Source organism: Manis javanica, chromosome 1, assembly GCF_040802235.1.
Source record: "Manis javanica isolate MJ-LG chromosome 1, MJ_LKY, whole genome shotgun sequence".
In the NCBI taxonomy this organism is placed as follows: domain Eukaryota; kingdom Metazoa; phylum Chordata; class Mammalia; order Pholidota; family Manidae; genus Manis; species Manis javanica.
Genome location: NC_133156.1, coordinates 235,333,698 through 235,350,001, shown reverse-complemented (window position 1 = coordinate 235,350,001; position 16,304 = coordinate 235,333,698).

The window sequence follows — 16,304 nt, the reverse complement described above, 5'->3', positions numbered from 1 at the left end:
TGGGATAAAAACAAAAAATCTTTATCAGGTGACAGAAGGTCTGCATAATCCAGTCCCCACCCACTTCTCAGACTCATCTCTGCCTTCTCCTCCCACTCCCAGCCTCTCTGGACTCTCTCGGTCCCTCATACGGGCCATCCGTTCTGCCCACAAGGGCCGTTGCCCATGTGTTTCCATTACATAGAGGGTCCTCCCCATCTTCGTTGCCTAGTTAATGACACTCATCCTTCAGATATCTGTTTAACTGGCACTTCCTCCAGGAAGCCTGCCTTTATATCCCTGGTGAGGTGTGATCTGCCCCATTAAGTGCACTCATAGAGCAACAGTGTCCTCATCTATGACACTTGTCACAGGAACAATCTCACATTTATTCATGTAATGAATTATGGTCTGGCTCTGCCACTGGACTTTAAACTCCAAAAGGTAAAAGCCCCCCTCCTTTGCTTACTGATGTATCTCCAGGATTAATACAACTGTGGACACATAGGAAACATTCACCAAATACTTGTTGAGTTTATAAATAGTGAATGGTGTTTTCCATACTGGAATGCCCCTATGTGAAAGTCTAGGATATGCAGATTCACTTCTCTTCTACATCCATAAAAATGCTGGTTCTTGTATAAACGAACTGGGAGTCTGTGCTATAGGAAAAAATTAGAAAAAGGAAGAATTGGGAAGAAGGAGGAAAACTTAGCAAAGCTAGAGTTGTGGCTTTTTGCAATGAAGCTTAGGGGAAATGCTGCAAGTCAAGGGGAAAGTAAGTGGGTGGATGGCAGGTGTCTGGGCTCTGGGGTTCCCAGAGCAGAGCTGAGGCCACCAGCTCTGGGGGTGAGGGGCCAGGACACTCAGCTTTGCCAGGCAGGTAAAATAAAGACTAATGGGAGCCTCTCCCATTTTGAAAAAGTACATTTCTCTGTTTCTGGGATTGGTGAGACCCAGGAGGAAGGAATAACAATTCTGAGTCATAAAATCATTAAGGTGTCAAACATTTGGGTAGAGGCAGAGACACACAGAAACATGTCCTCTATGCACAGGTTACCTGCAACAAAACCTAGTTCTTTCTGCAAGTATCTCATTGACCCCCTTGGGGAGAGGGATTCTGAAATGGAAAGTAATTGTGCAGCGCTCATCTTTGTTAATTGAAGAGGAGTGAAAGGTTATTGATTCACTCTTTGTTTTATGAGCTGGTTTAATATTTTTGGTGACCAAAAATATTTTTATAAGGGTTTTCATGGGTTCACTTGCAAGCTTACTCTCCCCTGAGCTGCACAAACGTATACGCAGCTGCCTGTGGATAGCTGTGCATCCATGTTCCCAGACCCCTCAGACCCAATCACTCCAGCCAACTGCTCCTTCTGCCATGTCCCCAGCTCCAAATCTAGTCACCTAGTGCCAAGCCAGATGCCAAAACATGACCCTTGATGATTCTGCACCCCATCCCCATCCACCTGGTGCCCGGACCACGTGCATCTGAACTCCCTCCCAGCTCACCACGTGACTACCTGCCAGGTCAGGCCTGGCCCATCTCCTGCCTGGTTGCCAACCTGGTCTCCCCAACCCTGGTCTTACCCCTCCAAGGCCATCTTCCCCCCTGGGAGGAAGGGCAGGATCTGAGGGGAAGCTATTTTGGGCAGGAGACCCAGGGGTGTGAGCAAGAGATTAGGCTGGAATTTCTGGGCGGCCTGGTGACCCCCGTGCCAGGCCTGCTAGGGGTTGGCTTTATGTCAGTCCATGGAAGCCCTGTTTCAGGTTTGGGGAAGTCACAAAACTTATTCATTCAATAAATATTTATCAAGCACCTGTTATATGTGCCAGGCTCTGGGGACATAGAGACAAATGCCTTACAGAAGCATTACAGAAATTCTGTTCCTTGACTTAAGTCCCAAAGTTCTCACAGACATCCCAAGGAGCCATGTCAGAGTGTGTCCATCAGTGTTGTGGCCAGCTGGTGTCCCCTGCAGGGTAGCTGGGCAGTCAACCCCTGGGGGCACACACAGGACTGGGTATTCAGCTGTTGCCCTTGGCCTTCTTTAGTCTCTTTGGTGCCTCTGGGCTGGAAGCCTGTCAACTACACAACCCAGGCTCCCCGGCCAGCCAGGTTCCAATCAGAGGCGGCCAGTGGGAGGCCCTGGCACTGGATTAGAAGGTGGGTGTACTGGTTAGCTAGAGCTGCTGTAACAGAGTGCCACAGACTGGGCGGCCTATACCACAGACGCCTGTGTCTCACAGTCGGGCGGACAGAGCGGGCTGGGTCCTTCTGAGGCTGTGGCAGAGACTGCGGCAGGCCTTGCCCCTAGTGTCCCGTGGTCTGCTGGCAGCCTTTGGCTTGTAGAAGCATCTCCCAGATCTCTGCCTTCATCTTCACAGGGCATCTCCCTGCGTGGGTGCATCTGTGTCTAAGGTCCCCTCGTTTTAGGGACACAGTCACGTTAGATTAGGGCCACCCTACTCCAGTATAACCTCACCTTAACTAAGCACATCTTGAGTGATCCTTTTTCCTAATAAGGCCACATTCACAGGTCTCGGGGGTTAGGATTTCAATACGGATGATTCTATTCAGGTTCAAGAACAGCAACACTGGGCTGTCCTCTTAGAAGTGAGGAGAGTGTTTACCCTTGGAAAGGGACTCTGGGGACCCTTGGGGTTCCAGCAAGGTTTCATTTTTTGATCCAGGCGTGGTTCTCAAGTGTGTTTACTTTGTGAAAATTCAATCGAACTGAACTAAATTGTGTATGTTTCAAACAAAAATACTATACCTTGTGGTTTGTGCTCTATTAAACTCTTTAAAATTTTATGTACAAAATAAAACTCCAAGTGATTGCATGAGTGACAGAACTGAAGTGACTCAAATACCATACTTGGCTTTGGAAATCACCGCAGGTCCACCCCACACCAGGCCTCATGCACACACATGGGCCCCCAGGCAGCTATCCACGCTCTGCTTCCAGCCTTCAGCAGCCCTCTCTGGACAGGGATCCCCACGGCCAGGGTGCCCCAGGGCTGGTCTGGAAGGGGCACAGGCCCTGAGCAGGTAGTTCCTAGCCCTGCAGGGCTGGAGGCAGCCCAGAGCAGGAGGGTGCCTCCCTGGATGGGTCTAGGGGCAGTAGTGAGGGCCACCAAGGCTGGTAGCCTGGGATGGCTGGCCTGGGAACAGTGCAGGTACCAATTCCTGTTTTCTAGAGGGTAGGGCACCCCAGGGAGGGTGTAGGGCAAGGAGGCAGCACCTCCCTTAGGGGTTCTGGATGTGGGTCTGGTTGTGTGTTTAGAGGCAGTCGTATGAGGCCAGGCCACCCTGCCTCCACCTGTCTTGGAGGCCAGTGACCATCCTTAACCAGTGTGGCTGAAGGTGGCATTCTGGTCCAGTCCAGGCCTCTGGCTTTTTCCATAGCTCTCTAGGCCTCTCACAGATGGTCTGCGCCAAGACATATCACCTTTAGCTGTAGGTTCTTCTCACTCTTCACAAAGACTTCTTGGCCTTTGCTTATGTGTGTGATCCAGCCCGGAGTCTCCAGGGCAAGGCTGGGCTCCCATGTGGCCTCCTTGCTGGGGGTCCCAGGAAGGTGCTCTTCCTGCTTGGGATCCGAGTGGAAGGAGATCCCCCCATTGGAGGAGCACAGGCCCGGGCCCCTGTGGTGCATTGGATGCCCCAGAGAAACCACAGGTCCCGGGGAAAAGGGACCACATGCGGAGAGGAGGGGACAGAGCCTGACAGACCACAGGCTGACCTTTCCACTGTGATCTGGGCCAGAGAACAATTCTGTGCTGGATAACCAATGTTGCATGTAATTGAAACCTCTGGTACATTTTCTAAGAAGTCATCTCTTTCTGTGGGACCTGGGCTCTGGTTTGTCTGAGCTTCGGTGCCCTCATCTGTTAGAGGAGGGTCGTAAGACCTGGCTGCCTCCATCTAGTGTTGCTGGGAAAGTCCTCTGAAAAAGCAAACCAGTCAATGTGAAGACACATGACTTTCCTTACCTATGTATGGGCACTTGCAGATGTGTTCTGTGACGTGTGTGTGTCTCCACAGATTAATAGGTCTTCATAATTTAAAAAAAGGATTCCTTGTTAATTAAGTTCATGAAACACTAGGCTAAACACAATTAAAATGTTATTGGAGGACTTCTCAGGGCCTTTAAAATGTTAATGTATGTTGTAAATTGTCAGGAGAGGGGTATTCTACGGTGATATACCTCAAGCATAGCTATACAAAGAGGAGTGTGTGTGTGTATATGTACATGTTTGTGTGCGCACACGAGTGGATGTTACATCTCATGGGAGTAGCTCAAAGAAATCCTGTGGTGACTTTTAACAGAAAGTTGAGAATGCTGTTCTCACATGAATACTAGTATTTCCAGTAATGCAAATTTCACCATGCAAACTGAATACAACAAGATTCATTAGCTAGGGAGTGTGCATTGGTCTGCTTTGACAGCCACTGCGTATACTGCGTATACTGCCGGAGTGTGGGGGGCAGGCTGTGGCTCCCAAAGCACCCCACACACGCATGGCTGCTTTGAAGATTCTTTTGCTCAAGGGCTTGGTGTGGAGGGGGGTGGGAGTGGGGGTTTGTGGCTTCTTCTGCTTAAACTGTGCTTAGAGCGAAATTGCACCATGGAGACCAAAAGTGACAGAGGTGCCTCTGCATGTGGCGTGCGAAGCGCTGATGGGAAATAGGTCCATTTTGGTGGATTTTTTGGTTTGCTTTTGTTTTTGGTGAGTTTTGATCAATCAGTTTACTATTTCTAGAATGCAATTCAAAGATGCTTTTAGGGGAAACATTTAAATTTCTGTGAGAAGAACACTATATTATGTTGTTGTAAATCTCTAACATTCCAGCTCTTAACTCCTGGAGAAACTGTTGTTTTCCTCAGGCGCATTCAGTTACAGGTGGTTCCTTGGGGGCAGACTTTACATGATTCGTCATATTACAGCAGAGCAGACTGGGTGCTTGCCTTTTTGTGCTGTCAGGAAACTCAGGTTCTCACCCCTGCCTGCCAAGGTGTGGCCCTGCGTTCTCTTCCTCCACACCATTCCGTCTGCTTCTTCGTCCGAACGAGTGGAGCCTTTCATCTAATTTTGTCACCAATACTAAATGGCCTTTCTATATTTTGACACACTGAATCACCACGTCTGAATTTGTTCCATTATTTATGATGGCTCATGTTCGGGGATGATAAATCATGCATTTTTTTCAAGCCTGTGCCTCCTGGCGGGGTGCCCTCCTTCCTCCCCTGCTCACTCCTGTTTGAAGCTGGACCCTGGGTATGGGGTTGCCCACCGGGAGCTGTGCGAGGGGTGGAAATGCAGATGAAAAAAAAGTTCTGGGATCTCCCAGGCCTGCAAGCAGGCACCCCTACTTAGCAGACAAATAGCGCTAAATAGCAACAAGATTCTGCAGGAAAACAGCATTGCTGGCAGCTGGGACAGAGAATAAGCACACTCGGCTTGAGCCCTGTGACCCAAGGCACAGGTGTGCCAGAGGGCAGTGCCCAGCTGCAGTCTGTCCTCCTGCCAGACATCTGGCCTGTGACTCCCCAGTTCCAGTCTGGGGCCCAGAACAGGTGGCAAGTCTCCAGGGAAGATAAGACATTGCCACAGCTCACTGCCCACCTCCTCCACTTACGTCCCTGCTGTGCTGGGGCAGCCTCCCTGGGGACCCTTGACTCCCTTATGCTCCTGCAGCCATGGGCTGGTGGCCGGCCAGGCCTGGCGTGCCTGGGGAAGTGCCAGCCAGTGTCAGGGCCTCTTTACAGGAGATGCTGTGTGGCTCCATGTTGCCTGGATTTGGAGAGCTCATTGGATGCCATACCCTGCCCAACCCAGGAGGTGCCCCTCACCAGCCCACCCCTATTTGACTTGGCAACCAGCTGCTTTAACTTCCTGAGGTCCTCCCCCAGGAAGCCTTCTGGGACCCTTAGGCTGGAGCAGGGCCCTCCCTGTCCCCTCTGCCCCCTGTCCCAACAGACACCAAATTATCTTTTACTGTCACCTTCAGTCTGGGTCTGCCTGCCCCGCTAGGCTGGGAGCTGGCTGAGCGGGGACGGAACCTGACTCGCATTGCACGCCCCATGCCTCAGAGCACCCACGTCAGCACGGGTCTTCCAGAGCAGGCTTCCCGCCCCCGGGAGTGCCCGGCCCACGAGGCTCTGCCCAGCATTGCCTGCTACTTCAGGCCACCCCAGCCAGAGTGAGGGGACAGCACCTGACGGAGCAGGATGGGGCCATCCTGATGGAAGGGGCTGCCCTGCTGTCTGACCTGAATTCGCTGAGCCTGTCAGGCTGGCCCCCTCCGTGTGGGACTCCGAGTCCCTGTCTGCTTACAACCAGCAGCTTCACCTCCAGCAAACGCTTCTCCAAGTGCCTCGGCCTTGCAGCACCTTGCAAGCCAGTCATGCTGAGGAGCACAGGGACTGGGCGTGGCCTTGGACCCCCAGTGCCGGATGTCATCCCAGGTGCTTTCAGGATCCTGGTGTCTGAAATGCTGGCTGGTCCTCCCAGCACTGCCTCGGGTTCCCACGAGCTCCCTATTTAGCTTTGAGCTTTGCTAAGCACTGACCACTCCTCTGTAAGCGTGTGGGGAATGAGGGCATCTCCCAGAACGACCTGCCATCTGAGACCCCCTCAGCTACCATTTGCTCTGGTCTTCATAAATGTCACCCCATGTAATCCTTGCATAAATGCCGCAAAAACTGGTTTATATAGGAGGCAATTGAGGCCCAGACAAGTTCAGGGCCCAGAGGTGGTGAACTTCAGAGCTGGATTCAAGCCCACATACATCTGTCTCCGGGTTGAGTGCACATGTCAGACTCCAGCAGCTTTCTGTGTATTATCTCTCTGATGAGACCTCACCACACCCTAGGAGGGAGGTACCATTACTGTCTGCTTCACAGGTAAGGAAATTGAAGCTCAGAGAGGTCGAGTAATTTGTTGAAGGTCACACAGCTGGGAAGTGGCAGGGCTAGGACTCCATCACAGTCCGTCTGGTCAGAACTCTGTCCACACTCCCTGCTGCCTCCTGCCAGTTGAGCAGCCTGAAGGGCTGGCAGCCACAGGCAAGCCTCGCCTCTGACTGTTGGATACTCTTGGCACCACATGATGAGCTGCATGCTCCTTTGGGAGGAAGCCCCATCCGCCCCCAGGAGGAGCTAGCCCTCTTCTTGGCGAATCTTGAGCTCTGTCTCCCAGCTCCCCACAGGGCCGAGGCCAGGCTGCGCCAGGTGCAGGCTTCAGCAGAACAGAGTGGTGAGGTTGTCCTGGTTTCCCTGCGAAGCCGTCGCTAGCATCAGGTGAGGCAGGCTCGGGGGAGCTGTTGGTTCTGCTGATCAGCAGAGTGTGAAGGGGGTTCTGTTCTTGGTAAACAGTTTGGCAATTTGAAGGGCAAACTGGGGCTTGACGAGCCAGAATAAGGCCAGGCTATTCCTCTGGAAACACTGGGGAAAGAAGGGTGGAGCGGGAGGTATGGGCTGCGGGGAAACAGGTGGCGCCAGCACAGAGTGGGACTCGGCATGAACCGACCGTCCCTGCCACAAACGTTCGACTCTGGCAGGCGGCCGGACGGGCTCAGAGAGGGACTGTGACTGGGATTTTGGTCCAATGGGAGACGGGTACGTAGGCAGGTCCTGAAAGAGCAGTGGCAACACCCACAGTGAAATACCACCCCACACCCACGAGGATGGCCAGAGAGGACAGAGCAGATGGGCCGGGATCTGGAGATACTGGAGCCTCTGTGTGGAAAACAGTACGACGGGCACCAAAGAGTCCGATGTAGTTACTGTGTGATCCGTGAACTAGAATGGGTCTCTGCACCCCTGTGCTCACAGCGGCAGTGTTCACAGTAGTCCAAAGGTGGAAGTCACCCCAGCGTCCATCGGTGATGAATGGGTGCACAACAGGTGACGTATACACAGCATATTATTCAGCCTTAAGGAAGAAGGGACTTCCCACACCTGCTACACATGGCAGCACCTTGGGTACACTCTGCTGAGCGAGAGAGTCACCAAAAGGTACTGATTCTATTTCTATGAGGTCCTTAGAGCGGTCAAACTCATAGGAGCAGAAAACAGAGGGGTGGCGGTGGGGAATGGGGAGTCCTTGTTAATGACCAGAGTTTCAGTTTGGGAAGATGAAGCAGTTCTGCAGCTGGATGCACAACAGGTGAATGCAATTCATGTCACTGAACCGTGCACTTAAAAATGATTAAAATGGTCAGTTTTGTGTTAGATTTTTTTTTTACCACAATACAAAGTACAACAGTGCTTGGGTGGCAATCTGAGGACAAGTTAATTCATTAATAATCCAGTGAGCATTGACCACACTTTATTGGGCACCCAGAGACATGCCTCCTAGGTGCCCCCTGCCCCCAAGCCCTGGGAGATGGTGCAGGCAAGGACGGAAGGCAGAGGGAGGGGCCTCCCAGGCCTGGGGGGCCAGGGAGCCCGGCTGCCTTCTGGGGATTTTTGCCTTTCCCATCAGGCCTCCATCAATAGCGCAAGTAATTTGGGGTTTGTCTGAGAAGAATGCCCTCAATCAGCCGGCGTCTATCATTTCCAGTAATGACTGTGTACTGCTCTCACCGCAGTACTTTGAGATGCCCTGAAGCACTTATTTTCTCCGCTTGGAACAGCTGATGGCTGCCTGCCTGAGCTCCTGGCCAGAGGTCACGGTTCAGGCTGCTCTTTCTCCTGAAGGAATTTAGCTGTCAGCGCCCGAGGAATCAGGGCCGTGTAGGGCTCTGTCTTCCGGATCACCTGCTTGGCCTGTCAGGTCAGAGGCTGGCTGTCCCCTGTGGCCTCCCTCTGAGGAGAGACTGTCAATCAGGATGATGGCAATGAGGATGAGGATGACCCCTTCGAGATGGCACAGCCCTTTACAGTTTACACCGCATGCTCCCAATTGATATCTCATTCCATCTTCACAGCTGCCCTGGGGGTTCATGGATTAGCCTGATTTGATTGTCCAGGTGAGGCTCAGAGAGGGTCAAGAATTGTGTCACCCAAATGGCCACTGGTACAGATGACACTCCACGCTGATGTGACTGGTTCCAGGATGGAGCTCACCCTGTCACAACATGGTTTAGGGACTTTGAGTCTCAATGACGCACCTTTTGTCCTGCACAGAATGGTGTGACAAAGCCTTCCCTGCCCGCCTCATGGCACAGTAAGATGGGCAGGAGGGGGGTGGATGGGACAGGCAGGTGCAAACTGTGGAGGGCCAGGAGACCTGCGAGAGGGGCAGGGACAGCATGGCTGTGCGTGTGAGGGGGGCAGAGTCAGATGCTGTGCTCAGGCTCACACAGGGAAGGGGGCTGGGGCCGGGACGACAGAGCCACACAGCAGTCTGCATTTGTCATCAAGGGATGAGAACGAGTGGCTCCTTCTGGTCTAATCAAGTGAATTTCAAGTGGAAGCCAGTGTTGCTGAGGGCCCGAGTGGGGCCGTGGTGGGGGTGCTGACCCAGCCTCTGGGAAGAGGCAGGAAGCCTGGTGAGAAACACATACCACTGCGGGGTGCCCAGCCTTGGGGTGCACAGCCAAGGGGTGCCTGGCCGCGGTGCCTGCACCCTCAGGGCTGGGGCTCAGCAGAGCTGCTCTAGTCCTTTGCACAGACCACAAAACCTGGCGTCATTCCGCAGGTTCCTCTGGCTTCCACATGGGTTGAATATGACTAAGCCGTTGCACTTGACTCATGGCTCATGACCGAGATAAATCCAGGCTGGAGGGAGGTGTAAAGGAGAGTTCCTAGAGGCCCCTGAACCCGGGGCCCAGGGCACAGGCACTTCCTAGTGTGGCCATTCCAGAATCCTCCCCATCCTGGGGACCGGCCCTCACACACTGTGGTCCTCACAGTCCACTCAGCTCAGAGTGGCCCCAGCACTGCGAGATGTTCCAGAGGAGGCATGGAACCCGGCCTGCCACCTGGAGCCCCCAGTCCCCGGGTCAGGAAGGGTGGAACCCGAGCCGGAGAGTTGCCCCTTCAGCTGGGCCAGTGGGGAGAAGGCACATCCCTCCCCTGAGGTTGCTAAGTGGTGCATCTCGTGGGCTCCCTGCTGAAGAGTGGAGCAGCTGCTGGAGGCAAACCACCCTCAGGGCGCCCCTCATTTGAGCTTCCCAATCCAGCTGTATCTGAATCCGACCGCCCCCTGGACTTCCTGGCATCACGAGCCAGTGAATTCCCCTTTCGGCTTCAACTAGAATGAGCTGGGTTCCTGTCATTAGCAACCCAAAGTGTTCCAACTAAAAATACACTAGGTATTTTAACTTCTTTAAACCTTGTTCTAAATTATGTATCGCTCCTTTAAATATAATCATTAGTGGTTGGTAATAATTTATCTTCAGGTCTTTTAATAAAATGTTCTGTTTCATTGAAAACCCTAATTGAGTGGAACAGCATTTAATAAAGGTGGCTTTTCTCAGGCAGGCCTCGGGAAGGCCTAGCTCACAGAGGAGGGGGCTTCAGCCAGGCCCTTGGAGCCATCACAACGCCTGCTGGGAAAGAGCCTGTGGGTGGCCGGCCTCGCAGGCTGGTGATGGCGAGTGAGAAGCACCGAATCCCACGCAGGAGGGCTGTGGGGCTCGCTGGGGCTGACGGTCCCAATACAGTAGGAGGGGGAGGAAGGGGCACAGCTCCGGGTCTCAAGCATCCCTGTGGGTCAGGTACCATGCTGGGCCCCTTCCACTCATTGGGTCTTTTCATGCTCAACAGCTAGGCTACAGGTAGGTGTCATTGTCCCTATCTTGCTGCCAAGAACCAGAAGCTTGGGCCCTGTTGATATCTTTCCCTAGTCAGTGACAAAGTAGGGATGCAAGCCTCGGTCTCTTTGTCCCCATCATGTCCCCCTGCAGGTTAAAGGGACATCCATCATCTGTCTGAGGCAGCAGGGAAGGGCTTGCTGTTCTCAGCCTATAGCTGGTCAAGCTGAGGACTAGAGGGCTAGATGCCTTGTCCAGGGGACCCAGGATGTCCTGGGACCCAAGTCTCCCTACATTCTGCTGTGGATTGAATGGGGTTACACCCCCCAAAAAATCTGTTGAAGTCTTAACCCCTGGCACCTTATTTGGAAAGTGGGTCTTTGCAGATGAAATCAAGGTCAGAAGATATCACACTGGTGGGCTCTGACCCAACTGGTGTCCTTACAGGAAGAGGATAGAGACGCCGACACAGAGGGAGACCGTGTGAAGATGGAGGCAGAGGGGTGCGGCCATAAGCCTCAGAATGCCTGGGGCCCCCTGGAGCTGGACGGGGTGGGAAGGATCCTCTCCTGGAGCCTGGGAAGGAGCACAGCCCTACCAGCCCCTTGACTGCAGACTTCTGAAGTCCAGACGACACATCTTGGCTGTTTGAAGCCACCCAGTTTGTGGCACTTTTGTTAAGGCAACCCTGGGAAATGAACACACTCGATATGCTCAGCATGACCTGGCCACCCGGATGGGCAGCAAGCGGACAGCAGGGCCAGGTGAACAATGGGCATCTGGGGCAGAGGTGAGCTGCCACTGCCCTCCGCCTTGGGCACGGGCATGCTGCTGTGATGATGACAGAGCGCCTTCAGCTGCCTAGAGGCTGGTGAGGCTCAGCCCACGGAGGAAGTAGTCACAGCAGCTGCCCCTGTCCTTTCCTGCTGCCCCTCCCCAAGTGGCCCTTGAATTGTGAGCCCAGAGCACAGGCACGCTTTCAGAGGTGGGAGGTGGTAACCCCGAGAAATACTCGGATGTTCATTAAGTGGATATCCATGCATCTGGGCTGCCAGGGAGGGCCGCTATCCCCCCAGGAGTGGTCAGCTGTAAGGACTGCATTCAAGGCTGGCTTACACCCCATGCAAATGTGCCAGGGGGCACAGGGCACTTGGCAGGATGACAGGATCCCCTCTCAAGGAAAGTGGGGCTAAGATGACCTCTCTCTACGGCTCTGCACTCAGAGAGCGATCTCGGCACCCCTGGGCCCTGTGAGAAATGCAGCGTCGCCGGCTCACCCTCGCCCTCCTGACCAGGATCTGCACTGTCGCGGGTTCTGCATTGCAGACGTGCTGAGAGCGAGGGAGGTGCCCCAGCATAAACTTTGGGGGTCCTGGGTAATGGAGGGCAGAGGGAGACAATGGTTAGTGTCCATCTTTGAAGGACGCTCTGGGGTAGGCACGGGGGATATTATCTTCACTTTGTCAATTGGCAATCTCAGAGGTTAGGTGACATCCCAGAGGTGCTGCGGCCATAAGGTGGTGGCACAGGCCCTTCAGCTTCCAGTCCATTGGCCCCTCCGTGGGAACCCACTTAGGACTACCTCACACAAACGTTGGCTCTCCCCTGGGCCCTTTGCTGAGGAGTCCATGCCCATGGCTCACAGAGCTGGCACCGTGCGCTAGGAGCCAGGCCCGATTACCAATTCCACCTCACAGCCGAGGAGACAGGTCATGGAGCCCAGTGGTGAGTGGCTGAGTGACACGCAGACCCAGGCCGGTCTGACATTCCATGGCGGAGACGTGGGGGGTCCTCTCAGCGGGCCTCCTTCCCCAGGCCCCGTGTGAGGGACTACCAGAGAGTGGGGGACAGGCCAGCGTGAGGACGGGGAGCTGGGCCTGGGTGCGGCTGCTCAGGGCTCTGACACCATCTGAACTTGCACCTGAGGGAGAGAAGCTGATGCTGAGGAGGGAGGAGGGATTAGGGCTGCTCAGCGCCCCCTTCCCTTCCTTCCTCTGACTCCGGATGCCCCTGGGGAGGCAGGGTGCATAACATGGCAGGTCTGGGCTGGGAGGGGAAGGCAGAGGAGGGGCTCTGACCCCAGTTCTGCGGGGCGGCACACGGGAGCAGGCCCCACAAGTCGCGTGGGAAGTCAGACCACAGATCTGCTTGACCCCCCAGAGATGGAAGGAAACACACCATGGCTGGACAAAGTTATATCCAAATTATGGTATGAATTTAAAAGTGATTTTCCTTAGCTCTGAATTTCCAGAGTGGCCCCCCCTGAACAATGAGTCCTTCCCACACCAGAGGCTGTGGCTGGTGCCCACCTGAATGGGGCCTGGCAGTTCTCACAGCTTTGGGGGTAGGAAATTGGACCCGAGAGGTTGGGTGACCTGGGCAGCCTTGAGCCTGGATCCAGGCCCAGGCTGGCTGACCCAGAGCCTGGTGCCCCCCACCTTGTGCCTCTCTTGCCCCCTGTGTCTCCCTTGCCCTTGGGTAGGTTAGGGTGCCTGCAGCTCTCTGGTGACCACTCTTGACCAGAGGAGCTGGAGGGAAGCAGGCCACTTTGAATCTCCCACTGGCTCCTCCTGGGATGCCCTGTGGGCCTGTCCAGTTTCACCTCACGGACTCCCATTCTCTTTCTCTTTCTCTTTCTCTCTCGGTGGTACATGAAGAGGGTTTTCTGTAAGTCCATTTTGCTGGTTGTGAAGCATGAGTGTCTTAACATGGCACAGTCGGGGAGGGCTGTGTCTAGCCCTGATCCTGGGGAACTGGGCCCACCCGCCCCACCCGCCCCACCCGCCCTGCCCCCTTGTGGTCCCCCCTTCCCCTAGCCGCCAGCTATGCTTTGTTCCAAGGCCACCTTATCCCCAGCCCAGATCCTGCTGCTTGGATGGGAGGCCCTGGGCTGAGGCCCCTGCCCCACTCACCTGGAATCTTCCTCCCATTTCCCCTGCAGAGCTGGGGCCTGTTTCTTTGCTCAGTGGACAGCACAGCTCAGGGATCTCCCTGAGCCACCTCTCTGCTCTGTGTGAGGACGGCCAAGTCGCAGCCCTGTCACGATCCAACCAGGTTTGCTTGACCTTGTGACACTCCTAGGCCTCCCCAGCTCACGAAGGTCAAAGGGCAGCTGGGGCCCAGGCAGGCTGCTCCCCAGCCTGACCCCATGGCCTCCTCCATGCCTCTAGAATGTAGTGGACTACCTCATGGTAGTCCAGCTGGTGACATTATGTATGGCCTTGAACTTTGCAGCCTCTGAAACACCATTTCAGCCATGACCTAGAAGTTTCTGAAATATTACAATCTTGTAAGCGTCCTGGCTTTCTCCAGGGCTGAGGTGTCCAGTGACTTCCTCTGGTTTCACAGTTGATTTTGGACGATGGCTGTTCACCTCCCTTTGCAAGGTGGGACACAGTGAGTGGATGTCCCTCCTGGTCTATCACCAGCCCTTGGCCCTTGGCTACCGCCCAGTGAGGACTCCCCAGTCATCTCCTGAGCTGCCCTTGCTGCTCACTTGGCCACAGCACCCTGGCCAACAGTTCTGGAGCAACAGACTCCACAGTGCACATGGCCTTCATCAGTGGGTGCCAGTCCTGGTAGGCTTGCCCAACAGCATTCTCTTTCACCCAAAGTCCTCTGACTTGGGGTTTCTGCCATCATTTCACAAGTTACACAAACAAGGTGTTCCAGTTTTCTATTGCTGTGTGAAAAATCACTCCAAAACACAGTGGCCTACAACACCAACACGGTGGTTTAGAACGCCACTGATCGATCTACGATCTCTCATGGTTTCTGTGGGTCAGGAGTACAGGAAGGGCCCAGCTGAGAGGCTCCAACCTGGGTTCTCATGTACCTGCAGTCACACATGCCTGGAGTCAGAGCAGCAGAGGCTGAAGGCCAAGGGGGCCAACCAGGCCTCTCCCTCTTTTCTTGAAGTGTCAGGGCCTCTCCATGTGGTCTCTCCTCCCAGGCTGGTGTGGGCTTCCTTACAGCATGGCAGCCTTGTGGTAGTCCAGCTGCTTATAAGGTGGCTGAGAGCTTCAAGAGCAGATATTCCAGTGAGCAAAATGGAAGCTGGCCAAGGAGATGGTTGGAGGGGTTTGAGATGAGAGAGGCATACACTGTGTGAGGCGGGCTTGAGCCCAAGGTGACCCGCCTGGACAGGCCACATAGCCCCTGGCCTCTCAGCCTCCCCCTGGGATAGCCGTCACTGACTCCTCTGCTGGGGAACAATGGCATGTGTCGTTCCTGCAGCGTGTGGCTCTCTCCCCCAGGCCTCTGGAACACTCTTCAAGCTCTGCTGGTTTATTGTGCTGTTCAGTCATCTTCTCCTCCCTTATCTTCTGTTTAGTTGTTCTACCCATGATTGAGAGTGGTGTACTAAAGACTAAATTATTATAATTATTGTGGAATGAATATATCTTTTTGGGAGACAACGTCAATCCACAACACCCCCAAAAATACCAATATCAAAATCCTTAAAATCTGTGAATATGTTACCTGAGGTGGTGAGAGGGACTATGCAGATGAGATTAAATGAAGGATCTTAAGAGGAGAAAATGATCCTGGAGTGTCCAGGTGGGCCCAAGGTAATCCGGGGATCCTTATAAATAAGAGAGGGCAGGAGAGGCAGAGAAAGAGATGTGAGGACAGAGGAGGTCAGAGGGCTGCAGGGCATGAGCCGAGAGGGCAAACCCCAGAAGCTGGAAAAGGCAGGGAAGCTGATCCCACCCTGAGCCCCCAGAGGGAGCGCAGCCCCGCCGCCCACCTCTGCCCTCCGCCTCCCAGAACACCAAGAGACTGCGTTGTCTCCAGCCACTACATTTGCAGTAATTTCTCACAGCAGCCCGTGGAAACCGATCAAATGCCCATGGCACCAGGGCCCCTGGGATCTGGAGGAGGCCCTGTATTCTTGAGCCCCGGTTCCAGGCTGTGAGGAGTTCTCCACGCGACCTTGGGCAGGCTACTCCCTCTCCTCCGCCGTGTCATCTGGCTGTAAACGAGGAATGCGTCCAGATCCTGGGGCTCCCAGACCATAACACCCCCTCTCCCAGCCAGCCAGGACCCGCAGAGTCACCAGCTTCTCGTCATGTCAGGGAGGACATTCACAAGGTAAGCAACTGCCATGCATTCTCCACGGCTTCCTGAAGGTATGGGCATGGTTATGCGTGTCCGCATGGAGGCCAGAGCTTTACAGCAGACACACTTCAGGAAAAACTCACTCCACAAGCGTCACTCTCACTTTGGTGCAAGCCACCCAAAACCCCTCTTTCTCAGGCTGGAGCAGGTCGGGGGCATCTCCCAACCAGAGCCAGCTGCTGCCCGGTTCCCTCTTGCCCCCAGGAGAGACACACGGGCTTGTTAGGTCCCCTCACCCTCAGTCGGGTTCCGTTGCTCCCTCCCAACCATCAAATACAGTCAAGGTCACCAATTGCAGCAGACGGAAACCCATCCAGAACTGTGGGCCCGACTTTGCGGGAGAATCGGGGGCTAAGGATGCAGGGCCTGTCAGCTGGGAATTTGCTCCCCTGGCCTCTGCTAGCCTGAGTGGGGATCTCGGGGATCTTCCAGAACATGCCTCCCGCCTGACTCTCTCCCTAACTCACCCCACCCCTCGAGGCACTGCCTGGCCCGT